Below are 26,894 nucleotides of genomic sequence, written 5' to 3' on the forward strand. Positions count from 1 at the left end.
AGTGCCATTTATTCCCCAGCTTCATGAAGACGTATTTGGTCAAGTAATGATGACCTAAGGGAAGCTGAGCAGCATCTTACTGATCTCATCATAGTTATGAGAACCATCCATCATATGGTCAGTGATTTGTATGTCAAAAGACACCCAGCAGTATTCCAGCCTGCCAGTTGCCAGTTTCTGAGAATATGTATTCACTTTTTCAGGCATGATGATCCTCAAATAGTCTTTGATATCTATGTATATGTCCCTGCTGTTGGTACTTGTTCACCACCAAACTGTCATCTGTTACCACTCTGAACCATCATCATGAAATAGCAACTAATTAGCACCCTCTGAATCCCTTTATTTAGTTCATGTGCTTAGTGCTGTTTGGCAGATGAGGAACAACAACAGTGATTGCTACATCAGGAACAGGGAGGAGGCATCTTTTCTCTTCTCAGGTTTCTTAAGCAGCTCTCCCCTTACTTCAGAAGAGGATAATAACCTCCAGGTCAAGCTTATTCATAAATCAGAAATGAACATTTGCAAAATGCCAAAAAAAGTCTACATGTAATAAGCCTTATGTTTACAACAGCTTTCAAGAGTTAGCATTTTTCAAGAATTATCATAATTAATGTAATAAACAGACATGCAAATTATCCAGAAGAATCAGTTTATCTGCTGCTGAAAATAAGGAGGTTCTGGAAGGGAATGGTCACCTACACAGCAATCTGAGACAGGAATGGAATATTATTTCCCCAGCTTTTACGTGTTTCCTGAAGGAAGGGAATGTTCCAAAAAAGAAAACAACATGGGCAGAGGCACTTTATTTGGCATTTGCAAATGAGAGAACTGGTGAAACAGCCTTGAAATGGCAGTAGAGCTGAAATTCTACTCTAATGTGTTTATAGAAATCACACTGTGTATCTGGGAGTACACCTTGGGATGAATGTTCTTGAACAACTGCCACAACTTTATTATTTATCTGAAGACAGAGCCATCAAATAGAATTAAGCAATAGATGTACATAGAAAAAAAACCCCTCCTTATTTAAAGCAAATCTGATAATATTCATGGGTTTGTTCTAAAACATCTGTGATAAAAATAGACCCAGTATCCATAGGGTCTATGGGTACAGAGACATAGCCAGGTTAAAAAAAGGGGGAAAATTTGGTACCAATTTTTCATTCAAGCATTAATTTAAGTGTTGACATTCAAATTGTTTAACAAGTAATAATGGCTGCACATAGCTGTGAACTTGATGTGTGGATTACAACAGAGGCATGTCTGCAACCTGCTTTCTAACTGCAATGCCTACGATACATCCACTGAAGCTGGATGAGATTGAATTTAAGATTGGCCAGCATGACAGCTGAAAATGTCAGACCTTTTTGCCATTATGCATACTAGCAGTCTCTTTGTTCTGGGTTATTTTTCACTTACTTAGTGTAATATTATGTACTGATTGTTAGCTTTTTTGGAAATATTACAGATTACAGTGGAAAAAAAATGGGTTTTAACTAGACAGTTGTAGGAGCATAATATTTTAGATTTAGCTAGAAAAAAGAAGGGGACAGAAAGAAAATGCAGTTGTTCAAAGTGCTTTTACCCCACACTGGCATAATTTAATATATTTGGATGGAAAAGATCACCTTTCTGAATCAGTAGCAGCATTTCCAGCAGTTTGAATACCAACCATCAAAATATTAAGACAGACAAGTTTGTTAGGTTGAAATCACTGTGCAAAATGGTAACAACTACAGAGTGTGGCAGAGTTTTTCAGAATATTCCCTTTGCAGTTCTGGTAGATTATCTTCCAACTTTGGCAAGCACATTGCTATTCTACAGTTATATCACCAAATGTCTCTCTGTCTTTTCTGAAATGTATTGTTTAGACCTTCTCCTAGAGCAGAAATCCTCTTTGATGCACCCTGCTTTAGCATCATGTTGTCTATCTCTCTCCATAAAATGTACACACCAGATAAAAGATAAAAATGGTACCAAGAACAAGTTGTGCTGGAGGAGTGGTTACTATGAAACGCAGTATCCAGAAATACATGATTTCCCAAAAGTCACCTCCTGATCAAGGCACCATAGATTTGACTATTAAAACTGGCACCAAAATATGAATACTCACGGAGGTGTACATGCCCGATCATGTGTCCATATTCATACTGAATGTCCTATGTGTGAGACACAATGATTGAAAGTGAGCTTGAAAGAGTATCTCCTCCATCTCCTTTTCCTTTCCACTTCTTCTGCTTAAAAAAGAAGTGAAAGTCATCTGCCATGTAGTTCATTTGTGTGCCATTACTATGTAACATGTCAAAGCACTTGTGAGTCTTCAGGCCATGCTTCACGAAGGCTGTTTTACCTCTTGGTGGGAATGGGAACTCTTAGACATAAAAGATTCACAGTGTATTAAGAAGTAATGTTTCCTTCCTCTGAAGTTCACTGCTGCTGCTTTCCATCATTTTGGATAATATCATGCTGAATATGGTTCACAAATTCAGCCCCCCAGGTAATATTTTCATTTCATATGTTTGCATGCCCAAGATATTAGATTTTTGCACATCACTGAAAGGAAATGCTTTTGGATTTGAATAGATCTCACTCTCTCCCATTCCATCATACTGAGTTTTAAGTTTAATAGAATATCTGTATCAGTTTTCTGAATGCAGTTTTCTAATGTTTTAGCTTCTTAAGCATACTCTAAACAGCTTGATTTTTCAGGGACAAAATTGGAATCCCAACTTCAAATAGCATACAATTTAGAAGTATTCATGCTTCACTCAATCACCAAAGTAAGGATCAATTGCAACATTTGGATCTGGATGTGTATTTAAATTTCATATTTTTCTATGTTCACTTATCCTGGATATCTGTAAAAGGGATTAATTGCATTTCACTTTTTGTAGTAAATCCACTTTTACATGAAAGACAAAAAATAATGTGTTACATTCTGGATGCTCTGCAATATGCACTGAAGGTTGTGAAGGAAACCTACTATGTGTCATCAGCATTTAACCAACCCCAAAGAATGAAGTGTTTCAGACACTGGTTTTCAATTTTTACACTTAAAAAATCCTTCAAGTTTTGGGGTTTAGGGCAAATTTCTTGTGTGAATGTCCACGCATACTTAGCATGGTTTAGTCACAACATTAAATAATTCAATTTTGCTACAGAAGGCTAAAACAAAGATACAGCTTTTCTTCCAGTGGACTTTAATGGAAAGGTAACAATTTAAGTCATGGAAATACGCGTGGACTGAGGCATGCCTCGAGGAAGATTGTCAGAAGTCCTATGTTTTTTCTTAGCTTGTTGAAAATAGATTGGCAGATCATTTATTTTGGAGGCTGCAAATTAATCTCACATTGATACCTTCTACTGTGACTTCTGTGGCACTGTCTTCACCTTCTATCCTGGCATGGCTGTGCTTTGATGCACGTCATCCTGGTACATACAGTGTGCCAGGGCAACACTATCACCTTGCTAAGGGTCAACCCAGTTTTTCCTATTGAAGAAATTCACAATATGTCATAATCTGACTGGATGAAGAAAAGCATGTAGTGTGTTCAGGGAGAAGCAATGCTTTTGTAAGTGCTTCTGTTCACCAAGTATTTCTCCTCCATACCGTATCCAGCAGCATTTTGTTGGGAGACAGGGTCCAGCATTCAAAGGAGATCTAAGGTATTCAGCAAACAGATTTTGTAGATGAATGGCCATCCTGTTCTGGGAGTAAGAATATTTTAAAAGCACAAAACTGAACTAGGTATTTAATTCAACTGTATAAGTAAACTATTGAGTGAGTTGTAGCATCTGTGAACTTCCCAAAGAAGAGAACCATAGAAATAATATTGAAACACTGCAGATGAATGAGGCCTAAATATTGCTAATGAGCAATTTATTGAAGTTGATTGATCCCTTTATGGCTGTTAAGCATGCTCCCAATTTTTCTTAATCTGTGGCCCCTCCCTTTGAGGCGCCTCATAAAGAAATATTACCTACTCCACCCAAATCTGATCAAATACAAAATGCTATTTTTTTAACTAAAAAATTATGGATATATAGCCTGCACCTTGCCCAATAATTCTTTCTTTGCCACTGTTCCATTCCCCCTTCAGGTTAGCGCTTATTCACCTTATAGTCCTTTTGCAAATCTTGATCTAAACTCATAATTTCCCTTGTGATACTCTATCAAATACTCTACTGATAAATTAAATTTACTGCATTTCCTTTGTCTAGATTATCAGTTATCTTATCAAAGAAAGTGAGCAGGTTAGTCAACTACAAACTACCTTTGGCAAACTCATGTTTTGTTTTATCCAGTTTTCCATTTACCTTCATGCCTCTTCCATTATTTTTTCCTTCAACATTTGCCGCACTCATACTATTGAAGATTCTGATGTTACATCAGCATCAAACAGATGTGAGATCAGAATCAGTTTCAATGCGCTGTAGCACAGCTTTGCAAAAGGCTGTTCATTCTTATGTCTGCAAAAAGCTAAGTTCTCATCTGTCAGACGAATAAAATATCGGGTTTTTATTTTTCATTGTCATTATAGCAAAGGGCAGGTGAGCTGATTTTGAGCATTGGCTGGTGAATGTTTGGAATGATGTGCAAAAGGGTTTCTAGAGATAGAATCAGAGACATCTACCTGTACATGAGAGAGCTTGGGCACTTGCATTAGCAAAACCTTAATGTATGTATCAGTAATGAAAATCTTAATTAAGAACGCTGCATCATTGTCCATGAACACTCTTTCTTTCTCTGTGTGTGAAGTCCTTTGTGTATTGCAGCATCTACCTGGTCCAGACAGACAAAGCCCCTTAAAGAGTGTGTCTGGCAGATCTTCTCTTGATTACTACAACTAGTAAATGGCAAACTCTTACTCTTCTTTTGTCTTGACACTGGAACTCAAAATAGTAGAGCATATAGCATAACATACAGTTTGTTTGGATTTTTTCTACTGCTTTTTCCACTTCTTTGTTATGTTGGTGGGTTTCAAAATCCAGTAGCATTGATTAGAACTGAATAGTGTAGCTAAGAGTTGCCAAAATGTCAATGCCAAATGACACCTATTTACCTGATGGCACATCTTTTCCTTTAGAAACAATACACTTGCCTAGGCCATGTTCTGTATGCACAACAAAGTGTGCTAATGGGATGTGACGACTCAGATTTTAATCTCCCTAAACTCAGGAAATTTAGAGTTAAGGTTCCCACAGCAACCTTACCTCTGCCCTTGCTTACAGTAGGGTTTCTTACTGATCCCTATCTGTGGGCTTTAGAACGCAGATAGTAGAGAGATTGCAACAAACTGTGGGTAGAGCCCTTCCCAAATCTTCCTTCGCGAAGCCTAGCCATGATTGAGTACAGAGAGAAGACAGTGCAATGGATAGGAACTGGGTTTTTCCCTGTAATTGTATTCTAGTGACATTTATTTGTTGAGCACTGCTTGTATGTTTAATGTGGTTTGAAACACATTCAGAAAACCTCTCAAAGTAGTGGACATACAACTGAGTTATAGATGTACTGATAAAAGTACATGAAGATGTATCTTCTGACATTGATGGTTTCTGTGGACTCACACCTGCATGGTAGGAGGATATGTCCCAGGAAAGGCAAGAGCAGGAAGGTACTGTTATTTATTTTGAATAAGAAACAGCTATGAAGTCTCTTCTCGTCTGTACAAATCAGCACAGTTGAGTCTCATATAAAAACCTATAAATGCAGTGACTTTCCTTTTGCATCTTTAGAAAGAGTTCCTCCAGCCTGACAGAAGAGTTCATGCTGAGGCCAGTGGTTCATGCAAAGTCATATATGCCTTTACGTTGTCATATAAAAAAATAGTTCTGAGAGCGAAACCCATGTAATCCAGTAATCCGTCAGACTACAGCTGCTGTTTCAGCCTTCACTAATATTCTCAAAACCAACACTTATTCCTCTAAGACATTAGAACCTGGAATATTACAGATTAAATGAAGTGATTAGGGGACTGGAGCATCCCTCTTATGAGAAAAGGCTGAAGAAGCTGGGCCTTTTTAGGCTGCAGAAGAGATGACTGAGAGGGGATCTTACCAAGGTATATAAGTACAGCACTGTGCCCTTGTGGCCAAGAAAGCCACAAGGTATCCTGGGGTGCATTAGGAAGAGCATTGCCAGCAGGTCAAGGGAGGTGATCCTGCCCCTCTGCTCAGCCCTAGTGAGGCATATCTGGAATGCTGTGTCCAGTTCTGGGCTCCTCAGTACCGAGGGACATGGAGCTCCTGGAGCAGGTCCAGTGGAGGGCAACAAAGATGATTAAGGGACTGGACCATCCCTCTTCCAAGGAAAGTCTGAGGGAGCTGGGTCTGTTCAGCCTGAAGAAGAGATGACTGAAAGGGGATCTCATCAGTATCTATAACTGTCTGAAGAGAGAGTGTCAGGAGGATGGAGACAGACTCTTCTCAGTGGTGCCTAGCAATAGGACAAGAGGCAACAGGCAGAAAGTTCCACCCAAATATGACTTCTTTACTTTGTGAGTGACCATGCGCTGGAGCAGGTGGCCCAGAGATGTTGTGGAGTTTCCCTCACTGGAGACATTCAAGAGCCATCTGGATGCAATTTGGGCAGTATGCTCTGGGATGACCCTGCTTAAGCAGGGAAGTTGGGCCAGATGACCCAGTGTGGTCCCTTCCAACCTTATCCAGTCTGTGATTCTGTGAAATGGCTGATTCATAACTGCTTAGTATCATGGCAGTGCATTTCTGTCTATGCTGAGTATAAACAAGGAAACATCTCCATCTGATTTGATGCTGTTCTATACCAAAATGCAAATATGCAATAATTAAAACTGTAGAAGTATGTAACACCAAATTGAATTCAGAATCTTTATGGAAAGCTATGGCTATCACAGCAGAGTGCCAGGTGTTATGGGCAAGGTGAAAGGATACGGTTGTCTTTGTCCCACCTTAAGTGCCAGTTCCAAGGTTTTTAGCAAGTACATAATCATAGGTTTGTACTAGTAGTTGAAGCATGATCTTGAAAGCAGACTGTGCCACCTTCATGTTTTCTGACCTTATTGCCAGCTGTTAGTTCACCAACCATTAAAATTCATGGTGACGGGCCTGGGCTTGGAGAGAGCGACCTTGAGCCACTTGCCAGCAGACAAGGCTGAAGAGTGCAGGTGTCCAGCTGTTACCAGTCTCTCTGGAGTACATGCAGCCAAGCTAGGTCTTGTGAAAACACCAGGCTAGAGCTTTAGCCATGCTCTTCCAGAGTGCATGTGTGTATGTATGCAGAGTGCCCCATATGCAGGTCTGAGCTTGCTCCCAATGTAAACAGTGTCCCCCAGTCCTCCCTGTTACAGCTCAGCTCAGTCACAGATTGCAAAAATAGTGTCCTTTTTTTTTTTTAGTTATTTTTTTTTTCCTCTTTTTTTTTGTGTACTGGTGATTTACACAATTGACTGTCTACCATTAGAAAAGCGTAGGTCAGTGTCTGGGAGAATATTTAAGAAAATAAATATTTTTTAATATGGTAAAAACCTTTTTGTTTCAAAACTAAATGGTTTCAAACATGTCAGTGCAGCTACTTCTCTTTCAGGACTATGTACGTGTCAAGTTTGATGTTTTAAAACAAAGCTGTGTTATAATTATACGAGCATGTTTGAGAAAAAAAAGCTTATGGAAAACTTAACAGCTGGAAACTGTTTTTTACATACTTGGATGACTCAAGAGCAGCTGAATGGCTTTTTGCAAAACTTTACCAAAAATGACATTTCTGGATTGAGACAAGGCATGAGAAATAGCAGCTGAAAAGGTAACAGTTTCACAAAGGTATGAGCAAATATAGACAGAGATTATTTAATTCTTCAACTTCCACTGTACAGTCATTAATGTAATGCTATAAAAATAAAAGGATTTGTATTTATATAGGTTTTCAAGGATTTCAAAGATCTGTACGAGACTTTAAGGAACTAAGCTTTGTAGATGAGAGTTAATCAAATATTAATATTTATATTTCATCGGAATACGACGTATTCAAACAGGAAAACAAAGACATAGAGAAAGGTAGAGGGCTTGCCAGACTTTACACAGAAAGAGAAGAAGACCACATTTAGCACCAATGCCTTTGGATCACTCAGCTTGGCAGCATGAGAGCACGCTTGGCATTGGGGAGCTCCTGGCTTACCTCTCTCTCTGACTCCCATTTCAGGCACACCCAGCTTGCAGGTGAAGAGCCTCGCTCACACGCATGCACTGGGCTCAGGTACCCAGCTCCCTTCTTTCTGTCTCCCCACTTCATTCCCAAAGGCAAAGTCTGACAAATTCTACCTACTGTGATTGTGAAGCTTGGCCATATTCAAATATCACCCCCAATTACACAAGTACATACACTCCTCCTTCTCTCCCAGTGCTCCTGAGGACTGTCAGGATGAGAGAGCTGTTACCAGAAACCTGTTCTGGGGTCTTTTTCAGTGCATGGTCCAGTCTATAACTCAGTAACAATCACTTTACTGTTTGAAACCTCAGTCACTGAATAAATACGATTTTACTGCTGCTTAGTTTGGATGTTGAGCTGTATTGGAGGAAACTGCTCTTCTTTCATGCTGAATTTTTTTTCAGGGTGGTGTGTGTGAAAAATAACACAAATAGGAGTGGTTTTGGATGGTCACACTGAACAGTCAGCGAGAAGAAAAGAACAGTATGGTGAAGGGAAATCTGTTTGTAGTGAAAGCAATATGAGACTGTGGTTTGCTAATGGGACTAAGGACATGGATTTTTTACTTTAACCCTAGCAGTATAACTCCCTCCAATGCTGAGGAAATTACTTGATCTCCTGTTGCTGCACCTCAGTTTCTTCTTTGTGTTGGTGACCACCGTGACCCAACTCAACAGAATACCATTCCTCTTGAAGTTCAGATATTATCAGAGGTTTTGTAGAGATCTTTTCTAACCTAACAAGCCCACTCCTTGTCAATGCTCAGAGTGTCATTTTCTTACTTTTCCAACTAAACAGGCTTTTATGGCTTTCACTTTTTTAACTGTGCAGAATTACCAATTCTGAGAGCAAGAGCAAGACTCAGTGCTGCCTTGTGCATTATGCAGATTTTCGGTAGCAACCCCAGGTTAAGAATTTGGTGCTGATATTTTCAGTGGGACATAAATATAATTTCATTTTGTAAACACAGTTTATGTGAGCTTCTTGAGAAATGCTAATCATGAGACATTGCCATCTTTGCAGGCACATTTGCAGTAGCACTAGATTTGGTTAGATTTAATCTGTGCACATAAACTATACATTCACATGAAGAAAAAACTTCAATTTAGCCAGCTAGGAGCACCTAACTCCACAAATTCCCTCAGCAAAAGCAGGGTGTCATCAATCTTTTCTCAGCTTTTCTGAAGTTTTGGCTGTGCGCCCTATGTGTTGACCATCTTGCTCATGAACAGCCTCAGTTTTGTTTTCCTGTTATCATTTCCACTTTGAGGTGTCTAGTGTTGCAGTGGTTCTCACAAGAAGCTGTCCTTGTACTCCTGCCAAAACCAGAATCACAGCCTAAGCCAGCCTTTAACTGGGCATTAGAAGGAAATGACACTCTTCTCATTTTGCTAGCAGTATCACTTCCTCAGCTTCACTAATCATTATCTGATCCAAAACTTCTCCATTACTGTGTTTAAGTGTTTTGCAGTTCTTGTACCTAAAAAAAACCGCTGAGCAATGTTGTTATGCATCTCTGTCCTTCTTGTATATGTATATCCTGTGCACCAGGAAGTGCCAGGACCATGGATCTTTTTATTAGAACTCATCAGTTCTTGCTTTCCTGAGTCATCTTTTAGATTGCATGATTTTTAAATATTTGTTGGCTAGAGGATGATATGTTGAGATGACTGGATAGAGAAAAGAGGAAAAGAATTACTAAAAAGCAGAAGTCAGGAAGTTGGGTAGACTGTTGAAGATAAATCCTTTCCTAGACAAAAAGTTACATCCTGTAATGCCCAGGGCGATTTGAGTGTAACAGAGTTTCAGGCTGGCAAATTCTCTGTTTTTCTGCAAACTATTATGAACAGAACTTAAAAAAACCCCAAAAACAACAAACCAAAACAACACAAAAACAACAAATAGAAGATTAAATACAATTACATTTGAACTCTGGTGGAAGTAGGACAAACAAATCTAGTAAACAGTCTTGGTAAGTATTTTCTATTATAGCCCATACAAGAATTGGCATGATTTAAATAGCACAGGTGTATATGGGATGCATTTAGGAAGCAGCAGAAACTTCGCAGCATCCTCTTTGCTCCCACTCCACTCCAGCAGGCTTTTGTTCCTCAGTGTAGCTGCCTTTGCTGGACTGCATCTTAAGCTGTTGCCAGTTTTGGCTGAAAGTTTTCAGACTTCATCACTGAAAAAAAAGTATGGAGAGAAACAATTAAAAATTTCATTTTTCTTGCCTAGTTGAAACAGCAAAATTGGTTTGGCTGTTCTGGCATGAGAGGCAAGGCAGAAAATACAGCCTCTCCCATTTTAAATAACATAACTATTTTACAGCCCACTTTGCACAAATGGAGCCACAGCGGTAGGCAGGATGGGTTGTGAGAGAAAGAGGCTGTAAGGAGAAGCAATGCAATCTCTTAAGTAATATTAAACAACAATATGGATCTTTAAATCTCTATATGCACCAAGTTGAGCTTTCATAGCAAGGTTGTGCTACCCGTGTATGTGTGGTCCACCTGCATGTATTCACAATTTGTGAATTTGTGAACCTTTCCCTCTGCCCATTTGCAGTTTACCCAGGAATTTAGCAGAGTTTTGCAGTCTCGCAGAAGTCTGGCTTGTCAGATGTAGCCTTAAATGAAATTGGTTTGTATTGCAGCAGGATTGGTGGGAGGATCAAAGTCTTACTGTAAAATAAAAGGAGGGTTTTGGGTTCTGTGTGCTGAAATGTTTCTATTTCCCTTCATTTTTTTATTAGTATATTAAGCAATTGAGTTCTCCAGTAGTAAGCAAAATACTGTACCAAAGCGGTTATTAAAGAGAGGATCGCCTCTTCGGTTACTGGGAGAAGGAGGTGCATGTTTCTTGTACGAAGGGTCTCAAAAACTGTGTTCTCTTAAAGTTGATCAGCATTTTGTTTTAAAATCACAGAGGTGTGTACATAGACAACATAATATATCTGATAATTCTAGCTTACCCTGAAGAACCTGTGGTCGGCTAGAAATTTGGCAGATTGTCTCTTAGGTCGGGAAGTAGTTCTGGTTTACAAATTTAAAAGCCAAAATCTGTTTTAGTATTTCTTAAATGTCAAAACAACCCTCTGACCTTGAAAATTACTTTCTCTATATACTTTTAGGGTTTTTAAGCAAAAAACGAGGCTTTTTCCTAGTGAAATATGGTAACCTGTTAGTCATCAAATCTGAGAATTTAGAGGAGAGAAAGTGACATTAACTCATCTTTTCTTTCCTTTTGCCTGTGCAAGAAGGGGCTTCATTCATATCAATGGCAGCTGGAGGGAAAAAGACTTGCTAATCTTTAACCGTGCTTCCAGTTTATTTCCATAATGTACACTGTGTCTTCTTGAATGACAAGTCCTCCATCTACAGTGTTTCAGACCTTATAACAATAATAACTGGGAGGACAAGTTTCTCTGCTGAGTATCAGAAGTAACCTCCAGTGCCTTGATTTTGGTCTGTCCCCATGTAAGCACGGCAGGAAAGTAAAGGCCATCTTTAGTGCAGCTGGAAAGTAATTTGGCCACTTCTGGTAGAAGTCTTGATAGTTTTCCCTCCTCTGAAAATATTCCCTTCCTTCATCCCTTCTTCGTCCATGTCTTCTTCTTACTCTTGCGTTTCCATTTAGAAAGCAGGCATCTGTGTGGTGCCCCTGTTTCCATCAGAGCAGAAGCATCCTGCAGTTCTCGCTGTGAATGAGAAGTAGCATGGGACAGAGCAGTCTGAAGCCCTTCTCTCTCCCCTGGAAGTGGAGCATAACACATCCTACCTGTTCCCAGATGCTGCTGCTCTGTGCAAAAGCGACTTCAGTTCCTTTTGGTTCTGATACGATGAACCTCAAAACTTCTTATGGTGTGAGCTCTGAGGCTCTTCTGCCTCAGTTATTCATAGTATGTAATATTACTGCATTCTCCAAGACTTTCTATCCAAGGAGTTGCAATTACTAAGTAATTGTTAATGACTTAGCTTTCCCTGGATTTTGTGGATGGATTTCCATGGATTCTGTGAAGTAAGGGGGTCATATTTGCAGCACTTAGCTTCGGAGGAAACTGAAGCACAGGATGAATCACTTCTGGATTTAACAGAATACCAGAGCACAGATTTCTTTGAATTTAAGTGTCATTTTAAAAGATTTTCTGAGAAATCATTTGAAATGTCTGCCTCAAGTAGTCTACTGAAAAGTATTTTATAAATAACTGCGTGGTCTTTACAACAATCGATTAATTAGGTACCATTGTTATGCAGAGATGGGAAAACCAAGGCATAGCATTTGCTTAAGGTCAAGCAACCTGAGAGCTTATGCTTGCGGAGTTAAGCAGCTTGCTTTTCTTAGTCTATTGTGATTATATTCCTTCTTTTCTCCACGTAGTTGATCATTTAAAAGATTGAACAAGGCTCTTTGGAAAGGAGATTAAATTTTGAGGTGTTGGCTGTAGTGTTCCAAGGTGTCCACCCAGTTTACAATGTAGTATTATGAATTATTAAGTAAATTAAAATGCTGAAAAGTAATATCTGCTCGTTGATATGCCAATGTAATACAGAAAAAAACACCTACTGCTGATCTCTAAATTATTTAATCTAGAACTAATCTACTGCTCAATCCAGTTTTGAAAATGGAATAGTTTTATCGTTGAAAATAATTAATTGTTCAAACCCATCGGGCTAAATCCAGCAGTGACCTAAATGGTAGAATTACACATCAGACACAAGTGTGTGGGAAAATAAGTACCAAATTAATATATGTTGCCCTGATTCTCTCTTATCCTGGCCAGTATCACACACTTTTGTTGGTAGGGTTTTTTGCTTGTGCTGGCTTTGCCCCCCAGTTCCTCCCTCCAGCATTTGAGTTCCAGCACTTTTATGACTATCTCACAGGGGAAGTTAGTAGAGGTTTATATTGTCTCTGCCCTGCATCCATTTACACCCATTCTGTGACCTGTCATGGGGCTCAGACCCAGCTGGTCCTGGCGAAGAGCTCGGCTCAGTAGGGCTGACTCCGCGTACGGCAAGGGGAGCTTCCTGCCAGACCATTTTGGAATGACCTCAGTTGAATTGCTGCTGTTCACCCTGGTGTGAAGATGAGCAGATCTCGGCCCAGTAGCGCTCAGTCATGAGGTGTTTCCAGCACCTCGTTTCAGGAGAAATACCGAGCCCCTTGGAAGAAAAAGGAAAAAAAGTGGGTTTTTTCTCCCTCTTTCCAAATGTTTCCACAGAACAACATGGGGAAAAGGAGAATAGCAAGTACTCAATGGGAAATTTTTTCTTCTTTTTTTTTCTTCTTGGAGAAAAAAAATCCCCCCACAAATCAAAACAAGATGGAGCGCTGGAGCCCCACCTGCTGACTTGAGGAAACAGAGAGAAGGAAGGGAAGATGCCTGGTCTTGTGCCAAGCATTCAGCACTGGGCTTGTAGCACTGTGATGTGGCACTTGAAGCTCTAGGGGCCTGGAGCCAGCGTTACAAATGCAACAAGAACTCTCATGAAAACGAGCCTCTTAACAGCATGTTGAGCTGGTCTGTGATGGCCTCAGGAAATCCCCCTGGCTAGACAGGGCCTTTTTATCCACTGCATTGCTCTGACTCAAAGAGAAATCTCACGTAACTTCCTTGACCAGAAACTGAGCATGCATGTAGTCTGCAGCACAGGGCTTTGAAATTTCCTTGTTTTCAGTTAATTATAACCCTCTTTCTGCTCTGAAGAAGTCTGCCCTGCCTTCTTTGCTGTCTCATCACACTTAGGGCCCAATGCTGCGAGCGTGTGTCATGTTCTCAGCCATCAGGCTTCATGCTATCCTTCCTTTGTGGTCAGATCCTTAGCTAATGTACACTGGCCTAGGGCCATTGATTTGAGTTGGGATTTTCAGTCGTTGAACATTTGACCCTTTGAAGCCCAGAGAACGAATCCTTTTTAAAAAGCGCCACAACTGACACTACTTGTTTTCAGGCTTAGGACTAGCTACAAGCAAATGCTTGTGTATTAATTACAACAAAGAGCAAATCTACTTGACATTTGATTTTGTTTTTCTTGTTTCCTTGCAAGCTTGAGAATGAGCTCCTTTTGCCAAAAAAAAAAAAAAAAAAAAATCAAAATGCATTTCACGCCTTTTTTTTTTTTTTAACTTGAAATAGGCCCCTTAGAAAAACTGACATGTTAAACACCAGGAAGAAAATGGTTATTTGGACATATGGCTCCTCTTCCTGAACTTTGCAGAGAGGTTAGATAACGCTCTTTCACATCTTAAAAGACTAGACTGCTGCTACATTACTAACATATTCTTATGTAATAATCTGATACTGATGATACTTTATCCAGTTCTAGTAATGTAAGACTCATTTATGGTTCGGTTAGTTGTGAGGGATTTGGTTTTTTTACAGATTATCTTCTAATTTGTTGGTTTTTTTCGTTACACTGTCCTGAAGTAGAATATGGAATAGAACAGAATCATACACAAAAATATATTGTGGCTCTGTCTTTCAGGAGGGTTTTACATTGTATAGATTGTTTCTATTAAACACTGCATGATTAGTACAAAAGTAAAACCAAATTTTAAAATCCCACTCCTAAACTAAGAAAAACTCATCTGAACCCATATATTTACTTTTAAGATAAGGCTGTTTCATAAAGTGAACAATTTGTAAGAATTAAAATAAAGGTGTCAAACCATCTGAGATAGTGAAATATCACAGGAAGATTGTCATTACCCTCGTCACAACTAATGTTAGCAATCATGTAAGGTCTGCAGGTACTTGCAGAATGCACAGTCATATAGATGAGCTGGCCAGAAAATAACAATGTCCCACAGTGAAAATATTTGCAATTTTGGAGCGTGAGAATTAAACTTTATGAAACTTTTTCATTAAAAAACTAGGTTTTAAAAGACCAAGGCCAGGACTTTTCCAGTGGGTGAGGGAGTGTGGGAGCCTGTTCACTTCCAGGTCTCCCTCACCACATCCTTATTTGCCTGGGTCTAGGGTCAGCATCTTTCTCTGACTTTGAAACTTTGAGTTTCTATCCTGGACCCAAGAAACTTCCCTAATAATACTTTCTGTAAAAGCTATGTTTGCCACAAGTCGTTTCATGTTCAGTGGCAGAGCTCTGCCATGGAAAATTGTGGATTCACAGAATTCTGGAATAATGAAAATCAGAAAGGACCCCCTTAAGTCATCTGGGTCCAATCCTCACCCTGCTCAAAGCAGCACCAGTGAGGATGAGGTTACTTTTTAAACCAGCTTGTTCATGTCCATGTATATCCTTCTTTATGTAAATATATATACATAAATATATATGCATATGAAATATATCAATTTTATAAGTACTTATATCCTACTGTGCATTTTTTCAATAACCGTGTTTCTGAAACTTGAGATTTTTAGAATAATTTTAAGTTAGCTCAGTGATAAGCAGAAACTCTTGATCAGAAACTGTCCTGCACAGGAATGAATGCGCAGCTGTACAGTCACTGTACTCAACTCTTGCTGACCCTCGTTCTTTCCTTTAATTGCAAGACCACTTTGTTTATTGACAGTGAGTGGCAGGGGCTTAAATATGTAACCTAAATCATAAAGTAATGCTGTAACTAAGGACTGGCATTGACTATTCTTAGACTGAACCCTGTTCCTGCACAGAGAGGAGACCCCACTTCTGCTACCCTGCATTTATTGCTGCTGTCTGTGGCACACAGAATGTTCTCCTAGATGGAGCAGTGGTCTAATCTGATGTGGCAGCTCCTATGTTTTTATCTTGTAAGTGCTTTACTTACATGAATTAATTCTGAAAACACTCCTGTGACGTTAGTCATTGTTATGATTCCCATTTTAGAGACCCTGTGTCTAATTCTTAATTATACTAATTCTTCCTTATGTTGGTGAGGTTCTGGATCTGTGAAAGGGTCTCCCAATTCAGGGAGATGGATTGCAGAAATGTCAATGGCAAAATGAGAGTTCTTTGCCCTCTGGCAATTTTCTGTTTTTTCTAAGGTTGGAGAGAAATATTGGAAGATGAGTATAACAGTGGCTCTGTTGATTTGTACTAGGGGCTACACAGGAGATGCATAGCTCAAGCCTGTAAGAGGTGTTGTATTAGCCAAAATTAAATTATTGAGATTGTTGACACTTCTTTCAGTGTGGCCACAATCTCATCAGAAGAAAGTGAACACCACCTCTGCTGGCCCTTCTTTTCCTTTATTGGGTAACATTATCAGAGAATTACCTCACAAAGTAACAAACAAACAAACAAAGAGGAGAAGCAGTGAGCTTGAGGGAGGGAGGAAGAGACTGAAGTTTGCCCATGAATGAATAACAAGCCATTTTAAAAGTAGTAATTATGTGCTGTAACCAGAAGGACCTTCTGTCTTTCTCTATGATAAAACTACCAGTGAAATGTATTGCAAGATAATTAGGAGCAAACAGGCAGGAAAAATGAGTGATGTGCTACTCTTCATTTCCTGAGCCGGTCTTGTTCTAGTCAATGTGCAAGCTGCAGCTGTGTCTGTGGAGAGAGTGGAGGTGGAAATCAACCCTGTCTGTGTCTTCTTCCCTCATGGCTTCACCCAGCCCAAGGACATGATGGACAATTATATCAGATGCAGGAAATATTCGGAACTCTACACTCTCCTCTGGGTTTTTGGCTTCCAAGTCTAAGAGATAAAGTGAAATGTACAGATAGAGACCCTTTTGCATCTGTCCCTGAGACAAAACTAGATGGTTGGACAGAGAAACCAGAAGCCCTTGGTGGGGTTATTTTGGTGGCAGTCTCATGGGTTTGGTATGCTGAGGCTGTACAACTCCCCAGACTGCTAGCAGTGCTGTTGTTCTTAAAAAGTTTTATCTAGAATGAGGAATATGAGAATAGTTACAGTTTTTACTCAGTGTTGAGCCTATGGAAAAGCCTACGGAAACAACACATCTTTAGATGAGAAAGACTGGAGGCAGCAGCACAATACCTGTCACCTCCAAATGCAGGAAATAAGGTTTGTGAATATGTGACAGGACCAAAGTTAGCAAGAGGGATATATACCATGTTTCCCGTCAGCATTTAGAACAGAAGTGGGGCAGACGTCCGCTTTAAAGTTCTTCAAATCAGAATTATAATTGTCTTCCCATGAAAGCGTGTGAGAAAATTAAGCCTCCTGACATCCTGAAATACTTATGCTTCTTTCAAAAATCTTAGAATAAAATATAATAGAACGGAGTAGAATAGGCTGAATATAACACATGATGCTGTTTAAGTAATTTTCATTTTTTTTAATTTTGGAGCAGAGGTACCATCAGTAACAACAGTATGGAATCATGATAGAGGGTAGAGAGTGAGGTAGAGAGTTAATGATTTTGGTGTTTAAAAATCTTCTGAGGCCTTCACAGTAAACATCCTTATAAACGTACAGAAAACATATTACCTGCGAAAGTCACCTCCTCATTTACCTGCTTCTTAACCAGTAATCAGATTTCCTTAATTTGTTGTAAAAACACACTTTTGAAATGTTACTTTTTGACCCAATGCAGCTGAGTATGAAGAAAGGCAGGAGTCTTGCTCTTCTTGTGTCTTCTCAACCATATGTTTTATAGAGTTCCCCTAGGTTGCACTGTTGCTTTTCCTTTGAAGGTAAGGGGATTGCACTGGTGCCCATGAGGGCATGGCTCACTTTTCAGCAATGCACTGAAACAGAAGAACCAAATGCCTCTCATAGACCAGTTTGCAATATTTTCTTTTTTTCTTTTTAAAAAGAGAGGTTCTTCCACAAAATAAGCCATTATATTTGAATTGCCTAAGAGAGTAAAACTATGAAGCCTCTGTTATGTTTCCATTTACATTTCCCTATTGTCAGCAAATGTCTGAAAGGAATTGCCTTGGGAACTGGGAACTGCACAGTGTCAGTAAAAGGTGCTTTAGGAACCAATCCTGGAGATTTCATGTAGTTTAGGGTAGGGTGAAGAGTGCAGGAGGAGTTGGTCCTGGTAATCAGTGTAATAAGAAATAAGCTTATATGTTTTACCCCAGAAAATCAAATTGCATATATGACAGAAATGAAGTAGATGCAAGGCATGGTACCTTTCTCACTTTAGCATACAAAGGTATCTACTGAGCACAACGGTAAAAGTTAGGAATGATGCTTACCCTAAAGATAAGCAAGCAGTCGATTTCTCTAATAGGATGGACTTCCCAGTCTCTTTTACTAATTTTTTATGTATTGAATAATAACTGTATTCACCCTCACCAACATGCTGTGCTGGTTTACATCTCAACAAAAAGCACAAACTCACAGCTGTTTATGAAGACAAGCCAATAAATCTAGAGGAATATATTTATACAACTCATCCTGAGATTACATAGTTAAATGCCTTTTTTTCAAGTAGGCAGAGCTCCTTCTTTGCAAAGGAACCAAATTCCTCTCTGTGCCACCCAGATCTGTTGATTTCCCATTAATGTCAGCTCTTGTCAGCTCTACTGAGTGCTACAAGTTGCATTGCAGAATGTTTTATATACATTAAAGGAGTAAGTAGTCTGCCATTTCCATGTCCTTTTGGCTGGCATTAAGTAATGCATGTAGAAGACAGAAAGTGAGGAGCAGTTCTGGTGGCTCTTCTTTTCAGAAATCCTGCCATTTGCCACTGGCAAATCCAGGTACAGTTCTCATAAAGATCTCTTCCAATTCTGTTAGCAACACTTTCTTCCTATGGGGAAAGTATCATATATATGAGTTTGAAAGCTTGTTGCAGCACTGATTGCTTTTTCCATAGCAAAGAGTAAACTTTATTCAACTGATTAGACAGACTGAGCTTTGAATTATTGCTTCTTTGCCTAAATCTCCCTGATACATGCAATGATTTATATGAAGGAAGAGCAAGCAAGAGGGTGCCATGCAAAGCAAGAGATCATCATCATGTATCTAAGTTAAAATCTGTGATAAAAATCTCAGGAGGGGTAGGTGATGTACATTTTCTGGAGCTCCCACTGGCCTTTTGCATTTATTTAGGCTGTGGGTTGGCTTTTGGATGATATTCATGTAGAAAGCAGGAGGTCTTAGACTTGTGTATCTTCTAGTAGAAGGGGACCAACTGAGAGCCAGACTTAATAGTAGTGCTTGCTACATTAAGCGCTGTAGGAAATTTGGGGATCACCATATCAGGAACACATGCTAATAAAATGTGTGCCACATAGTAAAAACTCACCTGGGTGAAATGCTGCTCCTTCTGATATCAATGGAAATTTCCTTTTGACCAGGGGTTGCTATGGCAGCAAGCACTGGAAATGAGAACAAGGACATTTTGATATGTCTACACTGTGGATTGCAAATTATGATATCCGAGTTAGTTTTAAACAGTCTTGCAAGGAGTGGTCTAGTTAAGGCAGCCTGGAATACCACGTGGCCTAATTTACTATACTAAGCAGTTTCCTTTCCTCTGTGCTGGAAGTCTGTCTGTGTCTGGGATAGAGCAGAGGTTGGGAGGCATTTGAGGGGATGCTTATTTTAGGGGAATGGGATGAGGAACAGGCTGCGATAAGGAGTAGTGTAGGGAGGGAGAAATAGTATGAGCAAAAGTAAGCTAGAAAACAGGAGATACAGCAGTTCATGGAGTCAAGAGAATGGAAGGGATGAAAGCAAAATCAACAACAACAGGAGGTGTACAAGTTTGGGGACCAGTGACCAAAGGGTCTCTTCCCATGGCAGTGCACTTTGCTCTGCTCCTTGGAAGTCAGCCTGGGGCTCCTGAATCTCAGCAGGAAGTAAGCAGTGTCAGGAAGACACTGTCAAATCACTGAATGAAGTATCCTCACAGTCTTGCAGTGGGTTGATCAGCTCGTAAGCACCGTTTTACTCCTGCTGCTGATGACGCTGCCGGCTGAAGTGGTGAAGTTCTGTATTACAGCTCCACAGGTGCTAACCCACCTCAGCATCAGCAGCAACATGGAAGAGCTTTCGATTTTTAAGTTGACTTTTAAAGAAAACCCTGACAAATTATACTGAAAACGCATTACCGTAATGTTAATGTTACTAAGTCAAACACTTAAAAGTTAGGAAATGCCACAGTTAATGTTGTCTGTGCCACCTTAGGGAGGGCCCCTTGTACCATTACCATAGCCTGTAATTACATAACTGCACACTGTTTCTTCCACTGAACCCCTGCATAAGGTGGTCAAATCCTCTGCATATTTCATTAGAAACGTAGCCCAGAGCTGTTCTGCTGCATTATTACTTTGGTACTGACCTAGGGAAGAGAAAACTACTTGTCTGTGTCACTGTGCTCTACAAAATCTCCTCTTCTGGAAAGGGGTTGAGGCCTTTAATGGCACTGTGTTTCTCTGAAATCTCTTTTTCTGTTCCTTGGGAGCATCTTACCTTCCATGATATTTCAAGTGTGAGCAACTCATATTGGGAGGCTGGGAAGAAAACTCATAAATAACATTTAACAGACCTTATTAAGTCCAACATCCCATTTGCTTCTGCAGTGCATCCCTCTCCTATTGACCCTGGTTAGGTCTTCCTATAATCTGTGCTGAGTCAACAAGCTCCAGTGGGCTGGTAGGCAGGTGGGACACAGATACACAGCATGTGACATTTTCAATGGTGGAAAAGGGCAGGAACCCACCTTTTCCCATAGCAGAGGGTGATAGAAGGAATGAATAATAATGACACCTCCCATCAACTTCCCATTAATGGCAAAACACATAAAACTGGTGCCAGTTTTGCCTGGACATGTATGTAGAAAAGACAGTGAAATTAATATAGAGAGGTTGCTGGAGCCTCTGTCTCTTTTGTTTCTTCCTTCCTTAAGCATTTGTACCCAAAATGCAGAGTGATGGGGGAATCGCAGCACTTCCTCTCAAAGGCCAGCCATCAGCCAGGTTGTGAGTCCCTTCTCTACTTTCTTCCCATGCTTTTGAGCAGTGCTTGCAGGTTAGCCGTGCTCATTTTAAAGTTTATATACAGCAGATGTTCACAGAGCTGATCAGGAATTATGGACTTGCTGCTGTAGCTGCAGCCCTGTATGAAATACAGAGAATGTATATAGAACACAGAGAATATACCTGCCTTGCACAATAAATTCACACACTCTCCTTGCTGCTATTCACTCAGGAGGGGACATCAGAGCCCCTGATGAGGGGGAATTCAGTGTCCTGAAATCGAAAGTAGGTCCCTTGCATTTGACAAGGGAAAGTTCTGGTGGGGCAAGGGAGTGATGTCTTGGGGCTAAACATGCTGACAGCTTGCTGTCAGAGCAGCATGTTACTTGCTGCCTTCCCTCTCAGAAGGAGAGGCCGCCTGCCCCACACCTTTGTAGAAGCAGACTTTGCAGAAGTGTCATAAATCTCTGCCTGGCCTGCCACACAGCACTGCTGCTGCCCTGGATATCACCACGATTCATCCATTTGAACTGTACTTCATTTTGCAGCCCAGGGTAGAAGGAATAGATTGCTTTGACACCTATTTTGGGGTATAATTTCTCCACCTCCCCAGTGCCTGGGACTTGTCTTATCCCAGTACCCAGCACTGCCTTTTTACAGCATCTCCATCTGTATCCTGCAGGTACTCGATTTGTCTGTGTTTGTGCAGACATGCATGGCAAGGATGTGCTCTCAGAGCTTGTGTAGTTCCAGAATCATAACATTCCAGTGATCCATCAGGAAAATTCGACTGAAGGGCAGCATGGTCTTGCTTTAAGCGAGCTGAAGTAGTAGGCACTCCTTTCCCCACGCCACAGGACAGGTAGTCTTTGAAGACTGTAGGAAGGTGTGGGTGTTTATTTTGGTGAGAGCTGCAGTGATGTGTAAAAAGGAGAGGAAGGGATCTCCCAGCTTTTTGGAGATGGCCTCTCTATAATGCCATTTAAATCTTTACTTTTTGTTTGGTGGTAAGTTTTAATAGTTATCCTTTGAGGATTTTCCCAGCGAGCTTATCTGAATACACCAACAGTCTTTTTTGTAATATTCGCATTTCCCCTTTGGTTCAGCCGAGCCCACTGACAGATCATTCAAATTCAATTGTTTTATGTCTAAGCCGAACAGCTAATTAAAGTAGGGATGATTAACCTGACTGGCAGTGTCGCTCTCTCTCCCTCGCTCTCTCGCTCCCTCCCTCCCTCCCTCCCTCCCTCCTGTTCCAATCAGTCTTTTTCTCACACTCTCCCTCTCTCTCTCTCTCTGTCTTTTGCTCTACTGTGTGTGTGTGTGTGTTTTTTTTTCCTCTCTCCTAAACGTGGTCTGCTTGCTGATGGCAGAATGGCACTCGGAGATTTGTGCATTGTGTCTGGTTTCCTACGGGCAGGCTGACCCAGTGCCTCTAGGGACTTATCAATAGACCACTCAGAAGAGACAGAGACAGGAGAAAGGAGGAGGGGTGGGGGGGGGAGAGAAAGAGAGAGGGAGAAAGAGAGAGAGAGAGAGAGAGAGAGAGAGAGAGAGAGAGAATCAATATCAAGAATAGAAGGAGCTCCGAAGCCATTTTTTTTTTTTTTTAAAGAAGTATCAGGACTTGGGAAGAGGGTGACAAAAGAAGGTTTTTCAAAGAGGCAGTGGAGGAGGTTCTAATAAATTTGGAAGGAAACAGTTCCCTGTCTTGGGAAAAAAGGAGAACTCCTGGCTGATTAGCATTCACACCAGGTATGAGATGTTCCCTACCCCTTATCACTGTCGCAACCGAGATGGAAAAAAGCGCTTTTCCCCCTTTTTTCTTTTTTTTTTTTTTCTTTCCCCTCACCCCCCCCCCCTGCTCTTTAAGGAGATGGAGTGAGCGTTTATTTTGGTACGTTGGTTGGTGGTGGCAGGGGGAGCGCGAGCCGTGGGCATTTGTGTGCTGGGAACAGGGAGAATGGAAGCAGGGCAGCGGGGAGGGGGCGGGTGGGAGAAGAGCCGGGAGTGTGTTACTGTGTCTCCTCTTTGTGCACCCCTGGGGGGGTTACCCAAGTTCATTTCCAGCAGGTGGATTTAGAGAGGGAGTTACTTAACGCTTGACCGCCAGTTTTGAAAAAAAGGAAAAAAGAAAAAAAAAAAGGACCTGCTTCCTATGTCTATTAAAGGAAGCTCCAATTTTTTCCCTCTCTCTCTCCTCTCTCTCTCTCTTTCCTCTCTTCCTAACCAGACAGCGGGAGGGTTTCTGGCTCCTCGCCAGCCCAAAAGCCTCTAAGTGTTTTGCACTTGTTTCAGGGAGCCCGGGGATTTTTTTCAGCATTTTCACTAGAGAACAAAGAGTTCTTTACAAAGGAAAGGGGGAGAGCGAGCTTAACGCCTGAGATATGTTTTTCTATTTTTATTAGGGATTTTTTTTCCCCTACTAAAAAGAAAGAGAGAAGCAAAGCACAGAATGTGTGGCAGCAACAAAATAGATTGAAAGGAAATGCAGTTCTCTTACCTCCAAATTATAATTTGGAATTAATAAGAACAGGAATGGAAGGGGGACAAGACCAAGTGAGTTTGGTATGTCGTTCTTTTCTCCCTTTTTTTAAACTCTCTCTTCAAATTCCAATTGCTGTTTTGCCAACTTACCTAGCATCTTTTTTTTTCCATAAAAGTTATATTGCAAACAGTTTCTGTACAGTTTCTGTTTACTTAAAAAATCAAACAACAAATTCTTACTGAGGAAAAAAAAGGAGGGAAATGGGGCGGTTATGGTAGAAAAGAAACAAATGAGTGGGAACAGAAATCTTTCACTTTCTGTCACTTAGAAAAAAAGTTGGTAATGGCTTGTTGAAGCTAGGATCCTAAAATACAGATGGGGCACTAACGTCTGTGTCCACGGACCCAGCTTTTCCCTGACCATCTGTCTAAAAGTCACCTCTCACTGGCAGCTCAAATGATTAGTCGGAGCTCAGGGATTTTTTTGTTTATTTGTTTGTTTGCTTGTTCCTCCTGTTTGGTGGGACCCTCTCTCAAATGACTCCATTTCACCTTCTGAGTTTAGTTCTTTAGTCGAGCCCCAGATTGAGGGTTTCTGGATAGACCTTGCACTGTAGATTTTTTGTTCTTCTGAATGTATTTCTTCTAGATACACTCTTTGTCTTTTTGTACGTGAAAAAGGCACATGCAATAGAGAAGGGAATAGCGCATCACATTTAGGGAGGTGTTTAGGTTTGAATTTTATTGCATATAGTATATAGTATACCAGACATCTTCTTTACAGTTTCTCCTGAACAGTGGTTAGGATGTTTGAGAATATATACTGTTGCAAATTCAGTAGCTTGAGGAAGTGCTTTCTGTACCCAAATTCTGATTTCATTCCTTTATTGATTTGTATTTTCCTGCCTTTGACAATTTACCAGTCTAAGAACAGCATCATATAGCAGAGGTACAGAAAACAAGAGAGGAAACTCTTGGTTTTGATACTATGTACCCCCTAAAAACCATAAGCAATTTATACACAGATCTGTATCAAATTATTATAGAGTTATGACGATTGTTTCTGGATGCAGAGCACTATTACTGCAATACCTTGATTTTTATTTTCATGCTGCAGGCTTCCCTCAGGAGAGGTTGTCTGTTACAGCTACATAGGTATCGCATATGTATTTGTGTCACTGTTTTTAAGCAACACCTGTGCATTGTGTAAGGGTACACAGAGAATCAGTCCATTTACATCTTATATGATGAAGAGGGGAAAAATCCATTCTTGGGCTCTGCTTGTGCTGCTTTAGAAATCCCACTACCCTCCAGTGGCAAAACATCCTGCAGGACACAGCCCATCCTTTGCAGAAGTGAAGGGAAACTGTCCATGACAAGTGAAACCACCAGTTAAAACACGGTTTTGTTTTCATGCCAGTATCCAGTCTGGGGGCTTGTAACCCTCCAGCTTTGTTAGTTGTGACTCTTCCCTCTCCAAAGCTGTGGTGGGCACAGTTTTCCCAGCATAAGTTGGGGGGTTATCGTGGCCTGAAGTCCCCTGCTCCAAGACCAAGTTCCTTCACTGCAGGTCACCCAGATGCTCTGCTTTTGCACGGGTAACAGCAATAGTGGTACCCAGTACTTTGCGGGCTTCCCAGTTTAATGTAAAATGCTTGGCCAAGAGGGATGGACCACCAAAAAGAGTTAGTCGTTCTCTTGGCAAACATAACAAATAGAACAACTTTTGGCAAATTACAAATGCCTGTCTTTTACCTAAAATTCTTGCTTTCCTCATTCCTTCAGAGAGTTTTCCCAATTCCTGATGTTTTTCATGGTCTGAATGTTTTCTGCGACATTTCTCCCTCGCTCTCTCCGAAAAGGGAGGAAAAAGAATCACAGGAAAAGTAAGCAAAAGAGGACAGAAAGTGGACTTGATCTTTGAAGTTTTCCATAGGATAAGCAGTCTAATTTTTTTTCTGCCTGAATCTTTTTTATTCTCCCCCACTTCCCCTTGATTTTTTTTTTTTTAAATCTAACATGCTTTTGTGAGTATTTTGTATCTGCAACCTTGGAGGTGGTGACAGAAGAGAGAGGACAGAACAGAGCTGAAACCTAGATTTAGCCCCCTCAGTCTCAACTAGAAGGCATCTTCCAGTGGCTGTCACTGCATCCAGAAGTAGGAAGAAAGACGGTAGCTGTCTTTCGGGGACTCCGTGGAGCTGACCTGAGAGTAGCACATTCACAGTACAGGAGAAAAGAGAAAGAGGGGGGAAAAAAATTAAAAAAAGGGGAAAGAAAAGCTCTTTGAGCAGTAACACACTGGCTCTTTCTTCCTGCAGGCAATCCGCTCCAGCTCCTGGCGACGTGTCCTGCACTATCAGATATCATATGACTCTTTATTTGGCCTCCCGTTAGCAGTATGGGCCTGTTAGGAGGCTGTTTGTTTTCTTTTCCTTTCATTTCCTTCTCCTTAGTCCCCCCTATTTTATGTTTGCCTGTGCGAGCATATCCCCTTTATAATCTCTCTTTTTGTGCTGAAGCTTTATAGAAAAGAAAAGAAAAAAAAAAAACTTAATCATTTCCCAGGACTGTTTTTAATCCTCTGCCAAAATTGAAGTTCATTGTCAAGTTGTAAAAATAAATAACACCTTTGGGTTTTATTTCTCTCTTTTACTTCTTCCTTTGCCCTGGCACTTCTCAGTGTGTCCGTATATACTCGAGCATGTCTTTCTATCTCTCCTACCTGAGTGGGTGAAGTTGGGATACACCTGTATCAGTCTAAACAGAAGTGCAGAGCTGCCTGCAGCTGCTCCTGCTGCTTCTTGCCATTTGCTTCACTTTCATAAACTTTCCTCTGTTTATTTATTTATTTCATTTGGGCACCTTCTTCACACCGAGTTTGAAAAGCTGTCAGGCAGCGATTCCTGTGCTGGGCTTTTCTGCATTTAAGTGAGCAAACGGGGGAAGTTAAGGCTGTAAGAAAATGAAACATTGTGCTGAAGGAAGAGAGGATGAAGTGCGAGGTAGAAATTAGACGCTCTTTGTGTACACCACCCATAAAAGTTTCCTGAACCAGAATGCTGGTGCCTACTAATAGGATGGGGGGAGCCAGACAGCATCTAACAATCGGAGGTGTGTAGCCAAGTAGCCTTATGGCAGCAATATTTCTGATACCGAATCACATTTTAGTTAAGGGAGATGAGATTTTTTTTTTTTCCCTATTTGTGCTGTCTGTAGCACTACATTATTTACATAAACAGTGTTGCAAAACTTTTTTGCCTGAAAATGCTAAGTCACGTCAACAGAAACAGTGAATTGATACCAAACGTATTAAATTGTTGCAAGGAAAAAGTCCGTCTTTCCAAAAGAGAGGTAATGTTTTGTTT

The 26,894-nt window shown here is 40.5% G+C and overlaps 1 protein-coding gene across 16 annotated transcripts in view; it reads left to right on the plus strand.

Annotated features, from left to right (window-relative positions):
* Positions 1 to 26,894, plus strand: part of ZBTB20 (zinc finger and BTB domain containing 20) — a 477,688-nt gene that overhangs the window by 365,225 nt on the left and 85,569 nt on the right. Inside the window, exons 1-2 of one of the 16 annotated variants that reach the window (XM_032678464.1) lie at positions 22,533 to 22,794; positions 23,448 to 23,607. The exons of 14 other annotated variants lie outside the window; for them this stretch is intronic. The gene's annotated coding sequence lies outside the window, so the exon portion shown is untranslated. Of the gene's footprint in view, positions 1 to 22,532; positions 22,795 to 23,447; positions 23,608 to 26,894 lie in introns of those variants that run through there. One more of the 16 variants, XM_032678463.1, reaches the window with a different exon arrangement.

Source organism: Chiroxiphia lanceolata, chromosome 2 (assembly GCF_009829145.1).
Source record: "Chiroxiphia lanceolata isolate bChiLan1 chromosome 2, bChiLan1.pri, whole genome shotgun sequence".
NCBI classification, from domain to species: domain Eukaryota; kingdom Metazoa; phylum Chordata; class Aves; order Passeriformes; family Pipridae; genus Chiroxiphia; species Chiroxiphia lanceolata.